At 37.0% G+C, this 22,035-nt stretch overlaps 1 protein-coding gene across 8 annotated transcripts in view; it reads right to left on the minus strand.

Annotated features, from left to right (window-relative positions):
- The window catches only part of NAALADL2 (N-acetylated alpha-linked acidic dipeptidase like 2), a 1,621,055-nt gene that overhangs the window by 1,507,038 nt on the left and 91,982 nt on the right, over positions 1 to 22,035 (minus strand). For 5 of the 8 annotated variants that reach the window (XM_049867798.1, XM_049867808.1, XM_049867800.1 and 2 more), the window contains exon 2: positions 20,444 to 20,509. The exons of 2 other annotated variants lie outside the window; for them this stretch is intronic. The gene's annotated coding sequence lies outside the window, so the exon portion shown is untranslated. Of the gene's footprint in view, positions 1 to 1,278; positions 1,410 to 20,443; positions 20,510 to 22,035 lie in introns of those variants that run through there. One more of the 8 variants, XM_049867804.1, reaches the window with a different exon arrangement.

The following is a 22,035-nucleotide window of genomic DNA, read 5'->3' on the forward strand; positions in this document are numbered from 1 at the left end:
AGCCCAGCACCTATTATTTGGCCACTGTGTATTTGCTCAGCTGAATAAACCACATAAAATCAAACCTTTGGGTGTGGCAAAATATAAAGAACATGCAATTTGGTATAATATAAACCTGGATTTAAATTCTAAAGCCCAGAGAAATGAACTAATTAAGAAACTTGGAGTAATAACAAACTCTGAGTTTCAATTTCCTTATTGAAAAAATGGAATTAGTTATATTTACTGCATAGGGTTGTTCTGAGGATTAAATAAATGCTGGGGTAAGAATAAAGGGCCTGGCTCATACTAAGTTGTCAATAAAATGGAGGTTACTATAATTATGAATAAACTTTACTTCGATGAAAACAAATGATATCTCCCTTAAATACAACAAGGACAAAAGTAGCAACAAGAAATAAGAGATGGAATTTAGCTGTCAGAATACTGAGAGCTTTAGTTCTCTCTCTTCCACTAACAGTCTCCTTGCAACTCAGTCTTCCTATCACAAAAATGGGACTAATATGTTCCTAAACTCAGCTCGGCTATTAAAGCTATTTGGGTACCTTGTTGTTGTTGTTAGTTACCATTGAATCGATTCCACCTTATGGCACTCCATGTGTGCAGAGTAGAACTGCTCCATACGGTTTCCAAGACTGTGACCTTTTTTTTGGAAGCAGATAGCCAGGCCTATCTTCAGGGGCACCTCTGGGTGAGTTCAAACTGCCAACCTTTCGGTTAGTAGTCAGTGCTTAACCATTTGTGCCACGCAGGGACTCCATTTAAGTTCTTTAAGTATACTAATATCATACATTCTTGGAACATGTCTGGTAAATGGGGCAGTGAGCACCATTTCAGGACTGGCAAATAAAGAGGTCCAAAATCTTGTGTGGGTTACTTTTACTATGCTGATTATTGGTTAATTTTCAGGTAATGCACAGTAGAACTCATAAAACAAAATTGCTTGGGAAGCTAAATGTGTGCAGACTCATGAAGATTTCTGTCTCCTTATTCTATCTTCAGTTTACCTAGAATGGTGGTTCTCAAAATTAGCTATACATTAAAATCATCTAGAGAATTTTTTTTTTTTAATTTTAATGTGAGACTCAAGACCAATTAAATTATTTTCTAAAAGCTCCCCCTCAGCCCCGCCAGTAATTCTAAAGTGCAGCTAAGGTTTAGAGCCATTGGCTAAAAAACTGTCCCTGTTCAATAGACACTGTTGGCTTTCTACTCAACCCCTTTTCTCCTTTTTTTTTTTTTCTATATACAGAGTTCAGATTCTTTATAGGTGCCCACCTTTTTCCCACGCAACTCTGGAGAGGTTGAATTTATTCCCAGACTCAGAACAATCCTGACCAGACTCAGCTAATCACGGTGCTTCAATTTCCTTTGCTAAGGATTGATTTACAGGTACGTATTACCCAGATCTAAACAATGTAAAAAAAAAAAAAAATGAGTTGTCAAAAAAGGTCTTCTGGGGGCTTCTAGCCAAATTTTCCACGCCCCCCCCCCAAAAAAATAGGTTTTTCTCCTGCTTCTAGACACTACTGTGTATGGATGTTATGCTGTTATGCCTAGAACTGCTCTATCCATCTCGTGAGCATGGAGGAAGCTAGTCCACGGACAAAGCCAACAATCTTGAGGATGGCAGAGCAAAACGATGGGGGGACAAAAAAGAGTCTGTGATAAAGTCAATCAGCTGCTAGATTAACTTCTCTATTTCTGGAATTTGTTACATAAAATAAATTCCCATAGCGTCTAAGCTATTTGAACTGATACAACATCCCAAACGATATTAAAATAAATAAATAAAGCTATATTCCAGGTCTAAGATTGGGTCAAAACTTTCTTTGTTGTTTATATTTTGAAATAATCTATGAAATAAACCAGATGGAGAAAAATGTCTCAAATTCTCTGACAAACTAAATAAGGTCTTCGTTTTATTTAAATGCCTTTTTTAACACTTATTTTTACTAAGAGGTATTATGGAGCAGATCTGGTGCTTTGCATCATTTTTCCAGAAGTATTAATCTGTTCAATTTTTTTATATCCACACAAATGTATACTAATAAAGTATATTTTCTACAGCACACAGATATAACAAATACACAAAGCACGTGTCTTGCTTTTTTTTAATTGTGGACAACCATATGGTGTTACAAAGTGAAGAAAATTAGTATTTTTTTAATATTATCCACAACAATCTCATGACTGCCTAATAACTATGTTGTTGTTGATGATGGCTTTACTGATTTTATAAACATCTTGCATTTTTTTCAAGTAGTATATTTTATTCTCAATTATTCAGATTACAACTTTGGTCCTGAAAATTCTCTTTTTCTTAAGCATTAATTTCCTGACCCAGAGGGTACAGGCAGTACTTTGGAATGATGTATTACAGCCAACTACACATTTGGGATGGGCTTAAGAGGGATTTATTCCAAGAAGATAAACTATAAAATTTTAGTGACAGGTGCTATAATCACAGTGCTTTAATATGATACTTTAAATCTGCTTACTTACAAACTGTCTAAATTACTCCATGTTGCTTCTCCTTCCCTCGCCCACCACTCCACATAACCTGTATTATTTACTTAATAACATAAACTATTCACTAACATTTTTGTGGGAAAAGGGAAGACCACTGTTCACAGATGAAATTTTCTGGATAGAGCAGAGAACATTATGTATTAGAAATTCTAGCTTCTGGGAGCCAGGAGATATGATCAGATAGGAGGCAACAGGGGTTAGGTTACATATCATGGCATGCTTGATATGATGGACTTCTTGCCAAAGCCAGGAGGAGATATAGTTTGGTACAGGACCGAGTAAGTAAAAGAACTGCAACTAAGTAGGTGCAATGAAGAAGGAAAAGAAAGTGCTGGGGGTGGGGGTGGGGGTGGGGAGAAGCAGAAATCCTCACAGCACTGTGAAAAATGGGGACTTAAAAGCCAATTTTCCCACAGTGTAGTTTGGGATACCTCAGTGTACATTTGTGTCTCACTCATAAGCTCCTCTAAGAGTAATGCAGCCGTTTATTCTTTGAATCAGGAGAGTTGGAAAGGTCTTTTTTCTTTATACTCCTAAACTTAGACAAGGTCAATATTTCCTTCCAGTTCCACTCAAAGTTTAAAGACTGACATCCCAAAAGCGCTAAGAACTTGGCAGAGGTGGAAATCTCCTGGGCTGAATTTGATATGGGATCATCTCTGTATCTCTGTATCATTTACTGCTTTGCAGAGGCCCTAGGAATGATATCTCACTCCTCCCTCCCTGCTCATAACACAGCTCCTGGCCACTACTACTAGTAAGAAGACAAAGAAAGGTTCCACAAATCTGTAGTATGTTTTCCTAAACTTCATCTGAAACTCCAAGTTCCATTTCTGGTATTTTTTCCACTTTACAAAAAGATGGGAGCCTTTTAGCTCATAGTAATGCATCTGCACACTCTTAAGAAATTATAGGTGCTCATGCCTGCCTTCATCCTCCTCACCCAAGGACAGGAGCCTGACTTACCATCTGCATTCTCCACAGTCTAAACAGGTACTTTCAAAAAGTGGAGGCAAAATAAATATCTGGTGCTTTGAACTAAATTATAAATGAAGTACCTATTGTTTGCTCTGTTTTTATTTATACTATAACTGCCCTTAGATAATAAGCTCATCTATCTTTTGGAGCGTTTAGCTACAGCCATTAAAAAATAGGGTCAACTATTTCACTTCAGAAGTATAAAGTCAACACTGTTTCTAAAACTTCTAGGAATTTTTAAGAGGCCTTTAATATTTTGAAGTGTATTTCTGGAGGCAAGCTCTTATTTTCTGTGAATCCCATTTCATTCACAGAAATATATGAGATGTCTTAAGAACCATTGGTATTTCAATTGTAAATATTAAGGAACCCAAGCGCACTGCGGTCAAGTCGATTCCAACTCATAGCAACCCTACAGACAGAGTAGAACTGCCCGATAGAGTTTCCAGGGAGCGCCTGGCAGATTTGAACTGCCGGACCACTTGGTTAGCAGCTATAGCACTTAACCACTATGCCACCAGGGTTTCCAAATATATGAGCTATCTTAAAAACCATCGGCATTTCAATTGTAAATATTAAGGAAAGTTGCATTATAATGCAGGCAGGTAATCCTGAGGCCCAGCAAAGAAATAATGATTAACAACACACTCTAGAGGGAGTATAAATTTTAATGGTATCACTCATAAAATCCATGTTTCAAAGGTTACAAAACAGAATCAAGTTTACCAAAAAGCAAATAAATCATCCTGCTTTGGAATTTCTTCTCTCATCTCTGTGGTTTGTTTGTTTTGCTTTTTAATAATCAACAGCATCTCCCCAGCACTGGTAAACTGCACTTACCTACAAATGAACTGCAGGAATTTCTGGAATCCTTACAAGGAATGACTCTCGCTGGATTCTGCTCCTAGCAAATTCCACCTACAGTGTTTCTACAAACCTATTTTTAAAAAGAGAAAGCAGACTGCAGGGAGGTGGCCTTTACATGGATTTTATCTGCTGATAATGATGCTGTACAATGCTTCTTCGCAAGATTACCTGGGTTAGAAGGTAATCCCACTATCACTCTCAGCACCAATAAGAGCTCTCTTTGAGTACTGATCTCAATTCTGGATTGCAAACTAACAGAGAACTGAAATTATCCCAAAACTATGCACAGGGCCAAGGAAATAACGACTAAAAAGACTAGAACTAAATGAGCAAAAGTGAAATAAAAAGTGATCAAACTGGTAAAAAATGCTAAGGAGAAATGAACACTATGCATACAAACAAAACGCTAAGTTAACACAAACATCAATAAATAGGCTTCTATTTAATGACTCTAATGATGACGATGTTCATGATAGTTTACTTGTCTTAATGCTTTTTAATAACCGTAATTTTATGTCTTCTTTTCAAGCTATAAGAAATACATAAGTCAGTGCACTTTATTTACTTCAACAAATTAGTTCACAGTTTCAGAAAATAATGGGATCATAAAGAGATGAATCTGTTGTTCCATTCAATATTTTAATAGTCACATTTCCTACTTTGTAATATTTTACATTTTCTCTAAGGATAGTCCTACCATGATAGGCATAATACTGGAGTTTATAGCCTAAATGATGATAAAATACTAACATACATGAAATAGTAGCAATGTTTAACCAATACTACTGATATTCTTAGTGAAATCTAGTGGGTGAGGGAAATTTTCCCTGCACAAAATGTATGAAACATCAAGTTGAAGTAAGCTGTCATATGTGTATTTACATCTGTCTAGTTCAGTGATTGGCAAATATTTTTCTGTAAAGGTCCAGAGAGTAAATATTTTCTGCTTTGCAGGCCATATGGGCTCCATTGCAACTACTCAGCTAGGCCATTGTAATGTGAAGCAGTCATAGATAATGTGTAAACAAATGAACATGGCTGTGTTTCAATAAAACTTTATTTATAAAAAACAGGTGGTGAGCCAGATTTGACCTGGGGGCTGTAATTTGCAAAACCCTGGTCTCGGTCATCATTTTGAGAAGTGATGTACTCAATTCTTGATATTAAATAGAAAGCAGGAAAAGGACTGAGGCTGGGTGGAATTTTTATAAATATATTCTGAAATACTAAAACATCATAAATACCTACATTCGAATATGATTTCAAGGAAATGTAATGGATATTTCTATTGCCTATTATTTTATATTATCCATGCAAATTCCTCCTACCATTGAGACAGATCTTTAGCACCAGCCAAGCAGGTAAAGTTCTTCCTAAGTATTTTCGAATTTCCCTGGCAATTGACATAGCTTTGACAAAACAGTCGACACATCAAATTTGGATAACTGAAAGGTTAATGACATCTTAATAAGAAAAATAACATACTTTTTCCTATCACTCAGATATGCCCCAATTTTCTTACTTCTTTCCTGAAACCAAGGTATTTTACAATATCAGAAAGTAGAGCAGAACAAAATTATTATTAAAAAGCACAGGTACCCTTATGCATCATGACAGCTTGAACCTCCTTTTACTCCACCCTCCATCATTTAATATATCACAACACACTCAAAATTGTGAACAGATAATGTTAGTAATTGTAGTATGACTCTTTATTTCAGAGGTAAACTACTAATAAAAATTTCAGTGTTAAAAAATGCAATTGTTAAATATTGGTTAGCTACTAAAATACCAACTTACTAAAACTGCTTTTCTAATCTTCATTCCCAAGGAAAAAGTATAAAAGTAATCATGACTTGGTTATCACAAATATTAATATTATTTAATACATATTGAGTAATTATTATATGACAGGTAGTATTATCAAGTGTTATTTATTAAATAATTTAAATATAAGCAATTCTATATCTGGTGTTTTTGTTGTCTGCTGTAGAGTCGTTTCCAACTCATAGCAGTTCCCTGTGACAGAGTAAAACTGTCCCATAGGGTTTTCTTGGCTGTAACCTTTATGCAAATGCCAGGTCTTTCTCCTGTGGAGCTGCTGGATGGGTTTGAAACTGCCAACTCTTCCATTAGCAGCCAAGTACTTAAACATTTGCGCTACCAGGGCTCCTCCTATATAATGCAGGTACTATTGTTATTGTCATTATATAATGATAAGGAAATTGGGCCAGAGAGAGGTTAAATAACTTGTCCAAAGCCACACAGCTAGTAAGTAGCAGAGCTAGGATTTGAAATCAGACAGTGTAGATTGCAAATGCTAATAAGGCCAAGGCCTTGATTCAGTGTCTGCATAGAGATGTTAGTCCATTGGCACAGCCAGTATGCCCCACATGGAAAATGTCACCACTGGCAAAAAGGGTGGTGAAACAAGGGCTGGAGGTGAATGCAAAGAAGGACATACCACATCTGGCATGGGACAGGTAAGAGGGAAGCTCATGAAAATATACCTGAGGATCAAAAAGTCATTTATTCAACAAATGCTACATTTCTCTTTACAGATAGAGTGAACACATTTTTCCAGGCTTTGGAATCAGATCAGTCTATATTTAAACATCTGTTAACAGTTGCCATTGAGTCAATTCCAACTCATAGCGACCCTATAGGACAGAGCAGAACTGCCCCATAGGGCTTCGAAGGAGTGGGTTCTGGATTAGAACTACCAACCTTTTGGTTAGCAGCCAAACTCTTGACCATTGGGTCACCAGGGTCTACAGAGTTTTATAATTACTTACTTAACCTTTTCATGTATACTGGTAGATGTAACTACTACTGATGTTTTCCACTCCTGGAGGTTTATTGGCAGGCATTTGAGCCACTTTAGTACGGTCTGACATCGTGGCAGATACTGGTGTAACTGCCTAAAAAACAAGGAAGTTGGTTTGCACCACATTTGTATTGAAAGCCATTCATATAAGGAGTGATTATGTGTGAAACTTTTGTGTTGTCTGGCATTTGTATAGTGAAATAAGGCTTGAAAGTATGTTTACGATTTCCTTTGTATTATTGGGAAGGTAGTTACTGGCATTCAGAAATATTCAAGTAAATGAGTTATTTTGGGGGTGAAAATAGTTTGTGATTCCTCAGTTGGATCTGGGCAAATTAAATTGAACACCTTCCAGAAAGGATTCACCATTCTAGATGCCATTAAGAATATTCCTGATATGTGGGAGGAGGTCAAAATATCAATATTAACAGAAGTTTGGAAGAAACTGATTCCAACCCACATGGATGACTTTGAGGGGTTCAAGACTTCATGGAGGAAGTACCTATAGATATGGTGGAAAGAGCAAGAGAACGAGAATTAGAAGTAGAGCCTGAAGATGTGACTGAATTGCTGCAAGCTCATGATGAAACTTTATTATATGAGGAGGTGCTTCTTATAGATGAGCTCAGACACAGGTTTCTTGAGATGGAATCTACACCTGGTAAAGACACAGAGAACATTGTTGAAATGACAGCAAACGACTTAGAATGTTACATAAACTTAGTTGAGAAAGCACTGGCAAGGGTTGAGAAGGCTGATTCCATTTTTCAAAGAAGTTCTACTATGGGTAAAACACTATCAAACACCATTGCATGCAACAGAGAAATCTTTCATGAAAGGGAGAGTCTATTGATGCGACAAACTTCACTGTTGCCTTATTTGAAGAAATTGCCACGGCCACCCCTTACCTGCAGCAACCACCACCCTGATCAGTCAGCAGCCATCAACATCAAAGCAAGACCCTCCACCAGCAAAAAGACTATGTCTCACTGAAGGCTCAGATGATAGCATTTTTTAGCAATATAGTATTTTTTAATTAAGGTATGTACTTTTTTTTTTTTTGACAGAATGCTATTGCACACTTAATGGACCACAGTATAGTGTAAACATGACTTTTCCATGCACTGGGAAACCAGAAAAATTTATGTGACTTACTTTACTGAAGCGGTCCTGAACCGAACCCACAATATTTCAAGGTATTCCTGTAGAAATCATATACTATTGGCACAATCATTAAAAAGAAAAGGTCATATTTCAAGGGGCTTTTTTTTAATTTAAGAGAAATAGAGATTTGGGGGAAAAAATCTTTAAAAAAAAAGAAGAAATAAAGTGTATTATATATTATATATATATTTTTTATATAAATAAATGACTTTTGTTTTCTAATTTTCTCTTAATAATAAGGTACCCATTATGCTTGTTCTATTCCTTTCAGGAGCTGAACTTACAAAAACAGAAAAAGCAAAATAATGTTACATAATGTTATCATCATGATGATAACTACAATAATGAGAATAAAACACATAATTATGTTGCTATATTTATGTGGAAGTCAGCAACGACCTGGCAATTTAAGAGCAGCATATTCCCTTTCATAAACACGAAGAAAGGCATTTTCCCCCAATGATATATAGGCATTACAAAGCTTCAAGTGGGCTAAAAGTTAATGTGATTAGTTCCAGCAGGCAGTAAAGTCTCATAAGACAGAATTTATATTTTGTATGTTTTTTTTATGTTTTCAATTCATCCAGCTAATACTATGCAGGTATTATTTGAGTCATTCAGTTGTCCTATTTTAGATTCTGTTTTCAAATTTAAGCCAAACCAGGACATGACTTTGTTACCGAAAAGGTTAAACAAAGTATATTTATACAGGACATTTAGACAAAGGTTTCAGAGTACTTCATTTGGCAGCCATCATTGGCGTATGCTTTTATGGAGGTTATTTTTTATTTGGATTAAGCCAAAATTACAGGAAAATGATAGAATACATGTTATGACTAAAAAAGGAAATTTATTAAGAAGACTCAAAATTTTTGCATACAGATAATTTTTTTTTTTTCTTCATGGGAAACTTTACATTGATCCCAATGATAGTGTTTAAGTATGTTTCATAGGAAGATGGCTGACTAGGTAGATGCTACCTCAGATCCCTCTTGCAACAAAGACTCGGAAAAACAAGTGAATCGATCACATACATGACAATCTACAAATCCTGACCATCAAACACAGATCTAAAGATTTGACCTGAGTGACAGGTGAGCGAAAACCTGTGCCCTGAACCAGCGACCGCTTCTGGAACCCGTGACCCAGTCCACAGCCTCGGGCCCTCGCAGTTCCCTGGCGCCGAGTGGAGGGGCTGATAGCGGTTTGCTGAGGCGGGGCAGGCACGGGACACAGCCCTAACCCCTAGCCCCCTGGGGTAACCTCCATAGAGACTCAGCCAGCGCAAGCAGGCTGCACACTAACGGGGCTAATGAGAGCATGAACGAGCAACCACAGGGAAGCAGCGACTGTTTTCAGAGCCTGGAGCCAGCGTCCCAGTCAGAAAACCTTGGTGCTGGGTTTTGGACTGGGCACAGGGGAGCTGAGCATGGCACCCTGAAACAGCGAAAACATGGGATGCAGCACTAGCCCCCAGAAATGACCTCGGGGGAAGCCCAGCCAGTGCACGCAGGCAGCTCAGCAATGCGGCTGACAGGAGGAGAAGTCACCGGGAGGCAGCAACTGGTTTTGGAGCCAGGAGTGTGGCATCCCAGCTGAGGAACCATGGCACTGGGCTATGGACCAGGAGCGGAGGAACTGACCATGGCTTCTGAGCCAGCACACGCACAGCAGATTACTGGAAAGACACGTTTCCCAGGTCTGATATCTCTACCTATTAAACAGAGCCCTCACTGACCCACGACGGGGAACTGAGGGCTGAAGCTCCACCCAAACCACCTAACCTCCTGCCATAGGGGTCTCAGGATAGTGACATCTACCCATCTGTAGAGGTACATGCATTGGGTGCCTAAGGTTCAGCTGCAGAGCCCACCCACCAAAGTGCTTGAGGAATAGAGACACACCTACCTCACTGGCACTTGGGGGAAGCCTGTGAGCATCCTACCCCCCCTTGGAATGTGACCCCCTGCTGCTACTAGAATCTGGGGCACACAACTATCACCACTGCTCCTCTAAGCGAATAGGTGACAGTCTACCCTACACACTTGGTGACCCAAAATCAGATTCTACTCAAGAATAGTGAATGGACTCTTAGGCTTATATTTCTGGTAACGGCCCAAACCAGCTGGTAAGAGGACATAAGTGATTCAAAGGCTACAACAATCAAGACAGCGCAATCTAGTAGCCCATCTACATATATTGAAAGAAAACAAAACAAGATAAGACTCAGTGAGCAAATATAAAATACATCATTACAATATCTTATAGATGGCTCGAAGACAGCAGTTGATATCAAACGACATAAAGAAGCAGACCATGATTGCTTCTACAACTCCCCAAATTAAAGAATCAAAATCTCTCCCAAATGAAGATACAATCCTGGAATTGTCAGATGCAGATTATAAAAAACTAATTTACAGAATGCTTCAAGACATCAGGGATGACCTCAAAAATGAAATAAGGCAATCTACAGAAAAAGCCAAGGAACACACTGATAAAGCAGTTGAAGAAATCAAAAAGATTATTCAAGAACATAGTGGAAAAATTAATAAGCTACAAGAATCCATAGAGAGACAGCATTCAGAAATCCAAAAGACTAACAGTAAAATTACAGAATTAGACAACTCAATAGGAAGTCAGAGGAGCAGAATCGAGGAACTGGAACACAGAGTGGGGGAGTTGGAGGATAAAGCAATTGACACCAATAAATAGTTTTTTGTTTTTTTTTTTTAGTTGAAGAAAAATCACATAAAAGAATTAAAAAAATGAAGAAACCCTAAGAATCACATGGGACTCTATCAAGAAGAATAACTTGCGTGTGATTGGAGTTCCAGAACAAGGAGGGATAACAGAAAATACAGAAAGAATAGTTGAAGATCTGTTGGCAGAAAACTTCCCTGACATCATGAAAGACGAAAGGATAGCTATCCAAGATGCTCATCAAACCCCATTTAAGACTGATCCAAAAAGAAAATCACCAAGACATATTATCATCAAACTTGCCAAAACCAAAGATAAAGAGAAAATTTTAAAAGCAGCCAGGGATAAAAGAAAAGTCTCCTACAAAGGAGAATCAATAAGAATAAGTTCAGACTACTCAGCAGAAACCATGCAGTCAAGAAGGCAATGGGATGACATATATAGAGCACTGAAGGAGAAAAACTGCCAGCCAAGGATCATTTATCCAGCAAAACCCTCTCTCAGATATGAAGGCGAAATTAAAACATTTACAGACAAGCACAAGCTTAGAGAATTTACAAAAACCAAACCAAAGCTACAAGAAATACTACAGGAAATTGGTCAGAAAATCAATAACATCAGATAACAACACAAGGTCACAGAACATCCTGATATCAACTTGAATAAGGAAATCACAAAACAAATTAAGATTAATTTTAAAAAGAAAAAAATGCTCAAAACAGGGAATCATTGAAGTTATTATGTAAAAGATCACAGTAATCAAAAAGAGGGACTAAATACAGGAGGCATAGAACTGCCATATGGAGAGGAAAACAAGGCGATATAGGACAATACAAGTTAGGTTTTTACTTAGTAAAATAGGGGCAAATATTAAGGTAACCACAAAGAGGTATAACAATTCCATAACTCAAAATAAAAACCAAGAAAAATATAATGACTCAGCAAACATAAATTCAACTACTATGAAAATGAGGAACACAAAATTTACAAAGAAAAACATCTCAGCACAAAAAAGTAAGTGGAAAAATGAAATTGTCAACAACACACACAAAAAGGCATCAAAATGACAGCACTAAACACATTCTTATCTACAACTATACTGAATGTAAATGGATTAAATGGTCCTTCTTTCTAGCCTGTCTCAGTCAATAAAGAGACAGAGAGTCTCAGACTGGATAAAGAAACACGATCCGTCTATATGCTGCCTACAAGAGACACACCTTAGACTTAGAGACACAAACAAACTAAAACTCAAAGGATGGAAAAAAATATATCAAGCAAACAACAATCAAAAAAGAGCAGGAGTGGCAATATTAATTTCTGACAAAATAGACTTTAAAGTTAAATCCACCACAAAGGATAAAGAAGGACACTACATAATGATTAAAGGGACAATTGATCAGGAAGATATAACCATATTAAATATTTATGTACCCAATGACAGGGCTGCAAGATACACCCAAAACAAACTTTAACAGAACTGAAAAGTGAGATAGACACCTCCATAATTATAGTAGGAGACTTCAACACACCACTTCCAGAGAAGGACAGGACATCCAGTAAGAAGCTCGATAGAGACACAGAAGACCTAATTGCTACAATCAACCAACTTGAGCTCATAGACCTATACAGAACACTCCACCTAACAGCTGCAAAGTATACTTTTTTTTCTAGTGCACATGGAACATTCTCTAGAATAGATCACATATTAGGTCATAAAACAAACCTTTAAAGAATCCAAAACATCGAAATATTACAAAGCATCTTCTCAGACCACAAGGCCATAAAAGTGGAAATCAATAACAGAAAAATCAGGGAAAAGAAATCAAATACTTGGAAACTGAACAACATCCTGCTGAAAAAAGACTGGGTTATAGAAGACATCAAGGAGGCAATAAAGAAATCCATAGACTGCAACGAGAATGAAAACACTTCCTATCAAAACCTCTGGGACACAGCAAAAGCAGTGCTCAGAGGCCAATTTATATCAATAAATGCACACATACAAAAAGAAGAAAGAGCCAATATCAGAGAACTGTCCCTACAACTTGAACAGATAGAAAGTGAGCAACAAAAGAATCCATCAGGCACCGGAAGAAAACAAATAATAAAAATTAGAGCTGAACTAAATGAATTAGAGAACAGAAAAACAATTGAAAGAATTAACAAAGCCAAAAGTTGGTTCTTTGAAAAAATTAACAAAATTGATAAACCATTGGCCAGACTGACTAAGTATGTTTAATAGAACAGATGAGTTTGTTAAACAGTAGTCTCATCACCTAACAAAGTCAGGTGTCTACAAGTTCAGAGTCAGTGTGACACAGCTTCCAAAACAGACAATTTGATCTCTGGCTGCATTAGTATAAGAACAGAGTAGGGCACAAATAAGGTAATGACCCACTGCACACTGCCGGACATACAGAATACCATCCTTAGTGTTAGCTGCCTTCCAGTCCGCCCCCAGCTCCTGGTGGCCCCATGCACAACTCAAGGAAACGCTGTCGGATCCTGTACTATCCACACTCTTGGTTGTGGATCAGACCATTGTGATCTGTAGGGTTTTCACTGCCTGATTTCCAAGAGTAGTTCACCAGGTCCTTCTTTCTAGCCTGTCTCAGTTTGTCATCTCTGCTGAAACCTGTTCAGCATCACAGCAACACACAAGCCTCCACTGACAGAAGGACGGTGGCTGTGGACGAGGTGCGCTAGTCAGAAATCCAACCCCAGTCTCCCACACGGAAGGCAAGAACTCTACCACTGAACACCATTTCCCCCATAGAATGAAATAGTATGTCGCTTTTTTTTTTTAAGATATTGAAAACAGGGGAGTAAGAAAAAGGCAATGAAACACAAGAAGCAAACAAAATCTTCACTGGTTCAATTATTTAAACAACTTTGCCAAGAACCCTGGTGCCACAATCTTAAGTGCTTGGCTGCTAACCAAAAAGTCGTCACTTCGAATCCACAAGCTGCTCCTTAGAAACCCTATGAGGCAGTTCTACTCTGTCCCATGGGTTTGCTATGCGTCAGAATCCACTTGACAGCAAGGAGTCTTAATGTTAATGTTAAAGCTTCTGAATTATCTTGTTTTTCAAAGACCTATGGAAAAATCATTTCCTTTGAAAATATTGTCCCCATGAAATGTTGGTTTCATCTATGATTATCACTTCTAATAAAACAATGATTAATGTTTCTACTTGTTTGATGTGTGTTTGTTGTGGGCGTGGTGTGAGAGAAATAATCAGAGAGAGAGAGAGAACTACAGACATAGAGGTATCTTGCTGACTCAGAAAAAGAAAATATAATATCATCAGGGCTTTTCCTACTCTAATTCAAAACCGTGAGCCTTTGCCTTGCCTTGAAAAGATCCAAGCTACAAAAAGACTTATCAGGGGATGACGACTACTTTTGCTCTCTTAAAAAGTTTACTGGGTGGAGCCCATCTGGCAAGATTGCATGGTCCACGTTGCAGTGTCCCTTCTCCGGGCTGCTGGCCCTGCCTGGATCCCGAGCGGCCTTTCTGCTCAGTCGAAGTTCTATGTTTAAGAGCCGCTGATTAGCAAACCTGTTTGGCTGAAAGTTGGAATAACCTTGGGCACCAAGCCTTCCTATGGGTCTATCTCATCAAACAACATAATGAAGATGTTTTAGAACATAAAAGAAGAAATGGGTTGGAATAAACTACTGAGATACTAACATAGTATGCTCCACATAGTGATTACAACAGTTCCTCTAGATTCACCAATTTTTTGATTGTAAATAAGAGAGAAAAAGTTTTACGTGAATACATATTGTCAGCATTTGCATCATTAAGTAAAAAAATAAAAATACTCTGTTCTTCAAACAGTGCAAAAAAAAAAATTTTATGGGCTTCTGGTCACTGAAGGTATAGCTGAGATAACCATGTGCTCAACGTAATCAGAATAGAAGGAATTTTTTACGGTTTACCTCTCCTCTCCTTCACACATCAACTAGCTGCAGACTGGGTAAGGGAAAGAGGCCTGGCCAGAGCTTAAAAGCTGAGATTAAGAATGATGACAGGGACTGAAACAAGTAAAAGGAGCACTTAACCCAGTCTTGGGTGACAGAAAAGGCTTTCTAATGGATGTGAAATACATGCTAAGTGCTAAAGAACCAGTAAGAGGTACCCATGTGAAGAAAGAAAATGAAAGAGGGCCATATTTATAAAGCCTCATAAACAAAAGAAAACGTAATTGTTGAAATAATTCAATGTGGCAGAAGAATGGAGTACGAAAATGAAAGGGCATTCAGGTAATGTTAAGATGATCGTATTTTATCCTGAATGAATCCCTGAAAAATGTGAAGTAAAGCTGTGGTTTACTTTATAGTTAGATCATTCTACTGTCTGAAGGGTGGAGAATGTACTGGGCAAGACTGGGGACAAAAAGACCAGTTAGCAAACAGATCATTAATTGGATAAAAAATGATGGTGGACTCAACTATAAGTACTGGCAGCAGAGAAATCAAAAAGTGAATGGATATGAACTATATTAAGGAAGTAGAATTAACTGGACTTATCGAGTTTTCGAGGACTAAAAATAGTATAACACATAGGGACGGAAACACAGAAAAGAAAGTGGACTTGCAGATGTTGAAAAGAGAAAGAGATGGTCTCTAACCAGTCTTTTGTCATCAACCTGTCAACCTTGGGTCAGGTTTATATTTTGATAGGTTTAAAAATTTGGGATCAAGCTTTTTTTTTCTTTTTTAATCACTTTACATAAAAAAAATCTATGCATAATCCACTGCTAGGTAGAAAGTCTTATTTTAAAGACAAACTGAATAATGAAAGATCATAATACAACTTGCTCATTGACAGCTAATATGCCAAAGGGTGTTGACCCACTTAGTGTTTTTTAAAATTATTTGCCAAACTTTAAAAACCAGGGAATTTCACAAACGCATAAACACACAAGTACATAACATGACCTACACACACACACACACACAAGTACATAACATGCACAAATAAATGGAAGGTCTGAAAACTCTGGGTCATCATCCCCACACAGTAAAAACTGGTTAAAGCTGCTTAGTGACTACTCCCAATAAGACGGCATATATTCTACAGTTTTCTAGAGAGTCCCCACTCCTACTTCCTCATTAGCACAGAGGCCATGTGTTAGTTGCCAGGGATCATATTTACCCTTCATTCATCTATTTTACCTACATGGTGGCCTCTATAGGCATCTGAGTTTGAGACTTCTATATTAAAAGATATGTCACAATTTTGCTTCATTTTTTTAAAAGACATTCTGGTTTCATGAGGAAAGCAGTGAGTGACGGAAGCACAATACACTGAAGAGTTCTGAGAGAAACCTGCATGAAGGACCTTAGCAAGTTATAGAATAATAATTCATTGTACCATCAATGAAGAGGTAATCATGGCATGTATTTAGCTTGGTGCCACGTATCACCCAGGTGTCTTATAACCAAAGTAAATGTCTTCTCTTCAAAAAAGAAAAAAAAAAATACCGCTTAGTTCAACATTGTCATGGATTGAATTGTGTCCCCCAAAATATCTGTCAACTTAGCTGGGCCATGATTCAAATTTCTTTTGAGATAAAAAAGAGAGAAATGAGCAGAGAGACATGGGGAACTCATAACACCAAGAAAGCAGCACCAGGAGCATAGCACATCCTTTGGACTTAAGGTTCTTGCACTGAGATGCTCCCAGACCAAGGGAAGATTGATGACAAAGACCTTCCTCCAGAGCCAACAGAGAGAGAAAGCCTTCCCCTGGAGCCGGTACCCTGAATTCGGACTTCTAGGCCACTGGACTGTGAAGAAATAAACTTCTCTTTGTTAAAGCCATCTACTTGTGGTATTTCTGTTATAGCAGCGCTAGATGACTAAGACAAACATCAACTTAAAACTTCTCAAAACCAACCCAAAACAAAATCAGGTACTCATTAACTTAATGCCTCCTCTAGATTTTCTTTAGATACAATTTTTAAAAATGATTAAGAGAGAAAAAGCATAAAATACTCAAGGTAAAAGCATAAACCCTTGCCATTTTGTTACCTTACTATAGAAGCATCCTAATATATATATCAACACTATGTTCAATTAAATTTAACAAGCAAATATAATTCCAAGAATATTAAAAGGAACTTCCAGGATAACTGTTTTGGAAGTGCTGCAATTAAAAATAAAATAATAATACTTTCCTTTGGCAAAAGAATGTTTCCATGACACAGGCAAGCAGTCCCTTATGTAATATTTAATAATTAGTAGATGATATATAAACAGCAAGTCTTAGAGTATAAAACTTGGCTCGTTATCTCTCATAAGAATTTAGAAAATAAAATAACTCAAAAGATAATCTTTATATTACAACTTACAGTAAAAGCATGCTTGTTTTACTGCAAGGAAAGCACATTCATTTAAAAATTAATTTTAAAAGTAACTGCAACAAGGGAGCTTTTCACAATTAATTCCTAGCTAATACTTTTTAAAATACATTTGTGAAAAACTTGATGCATGGTTTCAAAGTTGTAATAAATATCAATATTAAACTTACAAATTCATTCACTTCTTGATTTTCTTTTTTTCTAATTTCTTTGTATTTTTCAAATCTCAAAAAACAATTTAGGGGTATAACACTGTCTTAGTCATCTAGTACTGCTATAACAGAAATACCATGAGTGGATGGCTTTAACAGAGAAGTTTATTCTCTCACAGTCTAGTAGGCTACAAGTCCGAATTCTGGACGTCAGCTCCAGGGGATGGCTTTCTCTTTGGGCACTGGAGGAAGGTTCGTGTCATCAGTCTTCCCTTGGTCTGGGAGCATCTCAGCAAAGGAACCTCAGGTCCAAAAGATGCGCTCTGCTCCCAACACTGCTTTCTTGGTGGTATGAGGTCTCATAACCGAAGCAAATGTCTTCTCTCTGCTTGCTTCTCTCTTTTATATCTGAAAAGAGACAGGCCAAAGACACTACCTAATCTTGTAGACCTCATCAATATAACTGCCACCAATCCATCTTATTACATCACAGCGATAGGATTTACAACATACAGGGAAATCACATCAGAAGAAAAAATGGTGGACAATCATCCAATTACACAAGGGACTCATGACCTAGACAAGCTGACAGATATTTGGGGGAACATAATTCACTCCATGACAAATACCACTTGTAGAAAGAACCTATTTGAATTTTGTTCTCATAAAGCAAAATACCATGCTTTTTTATAGTGTCTCCCGAACTTTCACCAAATAAAAAAACAGAAATTTATCAGAAAACAGTACTGTATAATATAGGTATCCCTCCAAACTACACATACCCATGGTTTTAAAACTAATGTGCCATAAAAAGATATTAGGCAACAGTATATGGATCAATTTTTATTATGTCTTATTTTTATCGTCTTTTATTCGATAAATAATTGCATAGGAAGCCTTTCAAATTAATCCAAATGAATTTTACTAAAATATATATCCAATGATAGGATTTTCCTAGGCCAACTATGAGACATGAGTTGTCAATTCCAGTCGATTTCTTAAAGTCCTTTTAAAAAGAATTCAGTAAAGCAGAAATATAAGGTAGTACTGGAGTGTCCACAAACAGAAAGAAGTTACCACGTACTGATGTCAGAGTAATTTCCTTTCTTCCTGGGGGGAAACATTTTAGAGACTCTTTTGGCAGGTGGTATTTTCTTTTAAATACACAACAGTGGGTATCTTAGTTTCTGAGTGCTGCTATAACAGAAATGCCACAAGTGCGTGACTTTAACAAATGGAAATGTATTTTCTAACAGTTTATGAGGCTTTATGAGGCTAGAAGCTCTAATTCAGAGTGCAGAGTCTAAGGGAAGGCTTTCTCTCTCTATTGGCTATGAGAGAAGGTTCTTATCTCTTTTCAGTTTCTATTTCTTGCTTCCTTGGTGACCTTCACGTGGTATGTATCCTCCCTCCATTTGTGCTTCCTTTTCTGTGCCTAATCTGCCCTTTTTATATCTCAAAGGTGATTGGTTTAAAACACACCGTACACTAATAATGGCCTCATTAACATAACAAAGAAAGTCCTACTTCCAAATGGTATTACATCCTTAGGTATGGGGATTTAGGATTTACAGCACATATTTTTGGAGGGCACAATTCAATCCATAACGGTGAGTGAAATAGGTAGATGTATAAATGATATCTAAACACAGAAAATTTAAAAAATAGAATGACTGCAATATTAACTAAATAAGATTACTATCAGAATACTGACCAGATACAAGGGGGGCGGGGGGGAACAAAACATGTTGTCAATATTTTAGAAGTACTTGCTCCTGAAATTACATTTACAGCTCCACTGACAGAAATCAGAAAGACCCAGCATGAAAGCCACAAAACACTGGAAGGTATTTTTGTTTGCCAATCTTGTTATAGATTACAGTGATAATCAATAATAAATGTTATGTGGCATACTGGTACCAAAAGAGGCAACTGGGTCAATCTGCCATTTTCACCTCTATTCATCTATTCAGATTTTAAGTTAGTTGTTTTGTTTGCTTATATTACTCTACAATTTCTTTTTTCTCATCTCTTCTTTTGCCCATGCTTAATGTCTATTATTACCCAGAGCTACTATTAGTGCTCAACTAAACAAGGTTCTTTCCTCTTTCTAGACATTGTATTGAAATAATTTTCAAAATAGCTTCAGACAATCCTAAAATAGTGCTGCCAATGATGGTCCCCACACATAATTCCATCACTAAATACAACTGTATAAAATCGGGACTATATTAACTCATCCTTTAACATTTTCCTCCAATGGTCATTTCTCTTATTTTAACAAGTTACACTTCTCCAAAAAGTTTCTCTACTCTGGCCAATTATTTTCTGTAAAAAACTGTACACCTATACTTATGAATATCATGCCTGATATAAAATACTGCCCCTTCAAAGGGTTATAACCTCCTCAGAATGACAGTAAGCACTGTAAAATGGAAGTGCTAAATATTGTTTATAATGAAAACACGTACTAAGAGCTGTAACGTAATCAACTCAATAGTTACTATTTACTCAAGACTACAAAGACTATTCATGTTCACCATTTCATTTTATCCTCAAGGTAGGTAATTTTGTTTTCATTTTAAAGATAAGAAAACTCAAGCTTGCTCAAGGCCACATAGCCAGTATGTGGTGGAGTAGAATTTGAAACATGATTTGTTTAACAGTTATAAGATATAAAAGAATGTGTGTGAGCCCAATAAAAAGGGCTAGGCTTTGCTTATTCCATGTTCATTTTGCTTTTTCCGTGTTCATCTCTTCTTATGTGCCTCAGCATGTTAATAGTCTCCCCACCTGATATGCCTTTTCTGAAACAGTTTCCTCTCATTTAGAACTTGCCCCAAACTCACCACATGAGCCCTTCCTGATCAATACTGCTTCACTCTGATTGCTGTCTTCAAGTTTTTGCTTCATTTCTGAAATTTACAGAGAGTATTAAATTTCAACTCATTTGTAAACATTCTTCATAATCAATTTCACAGGTACATATTCTATATTAAGAAACTTAAAAGCTGGTACCAACAACACTAGTCTTTTGACTAGCCTTATGGTACCTAAGCGGTAATTTAGTAATGATGGCATACAAGTAATTCTTGTGGGAACAAATCAACTAAAGGGTAATATCACCGAGTTAAAAAGCAGCACTGCCATTTTCTAAATTAAATGCACTGAATACATATGATGTGGCAGCTCACTTCTGTAGAGATCTGCAGCCTCGGAAACCCTATGGGGTCGCCATGAGTCAGAATCAACTCAATGGCAGTAGGTAAATACACATGATCAAAGAAAAATAAAATGTATAAAATTTTGAAGAAATCATACTCTGATAAAACGAGCCTCAAATTTCAAACAGGATCAATGATATATACATATTTTAATCTTATTCATATGTACAGTTAATTTTCATTTCCCTCAAAAAGGCTGTTCAACAACTAGTTAATAACTAATCAATTGTATCAATAAATAGTCAAACATTAGAAAATGTAGATAATCTTCAATTAGATCCAATTATAATTGTATATACGCATGTCTTATTGGATGTCTGAGCTAGAAATTTTATATAGTAACTCCTTTTATAGTGCAGATATTTTTGATATAGCTCCTTACATGATTATTTTATCTTAGGAAACTTAGCACTGGGACTTTGTTGTTGCACTTGTCCAAGGCTACGATATGTCAGCAGCAAAACCCCAAAGAATGATACATATCCTCAAATGTTTTAATTAAATAGAAAAATAAAGGGCAAGATACAGAACATCATTTTACAATGTAGTGGGGTGAAAATTTAATTACCTTAAAAGTGGGCACCAGAATTATTCTTATGCAAGGAATTAATTCAGAAAAGAACACTGACAATTTACTTGGAGTGAATATGGGACCAGAGGCCCGGGAGTAGTAGTTTTCAATATGGTCAAAGAGATAACTAAATAGACCAGCATTAAAAATGATCAGAAATGTAGGGGTGGGTGGATGGGGAGAGAAGAAGGTTGACTAGAGTGAGAGAGTAAAAGATATCAGCAGGACTGACTTAGGTAAAAGCAGGGCATGGGCTGCAGCAAATGGTAAATTTGAGAAAAAATCTGGTACTGTGATAACAAAAGGGCTTTTAAAAACATGAGGGATGCCTGATATTTCATGTGAAATTGTTTATGTTACCACAATGCAATGCTTTGCCTACAGACCCCAATGTGAGGGAATTTTGTAAATGGAGCTGAGTTTCATATATGGGCCAACACAGGTTGACAGCAAGCACAAAATGACAAGAGGCTCTATAAACTGAATTTACTCAGGAAAAGCTAGAGCTCAGAGAAAGCAAAACTACTAACAATACAAAACACCTCTTTCACCCCCCTGCAAGGGATTTCTGGACTTCAGTGGGACATGATTTGAGGCTCCAGGTGATCATATAAATATTTCAAAAACAGACACAACATATATAATT

This window comes from Elephas maximus, chromosome 23 (genome assembly GCF_024166365.1).
Source record: "Elephas maximus indicus isolate mEleMax1 chromosome 23, mEleMax1 primary haplotype, whole genome shotgun sequence".
Lineage (NCBI taxonomy): Eukaryota > Metazoa > Chordata > Mammalia > Proboscidea > Elephantidae > Elephas > Elephas maximus.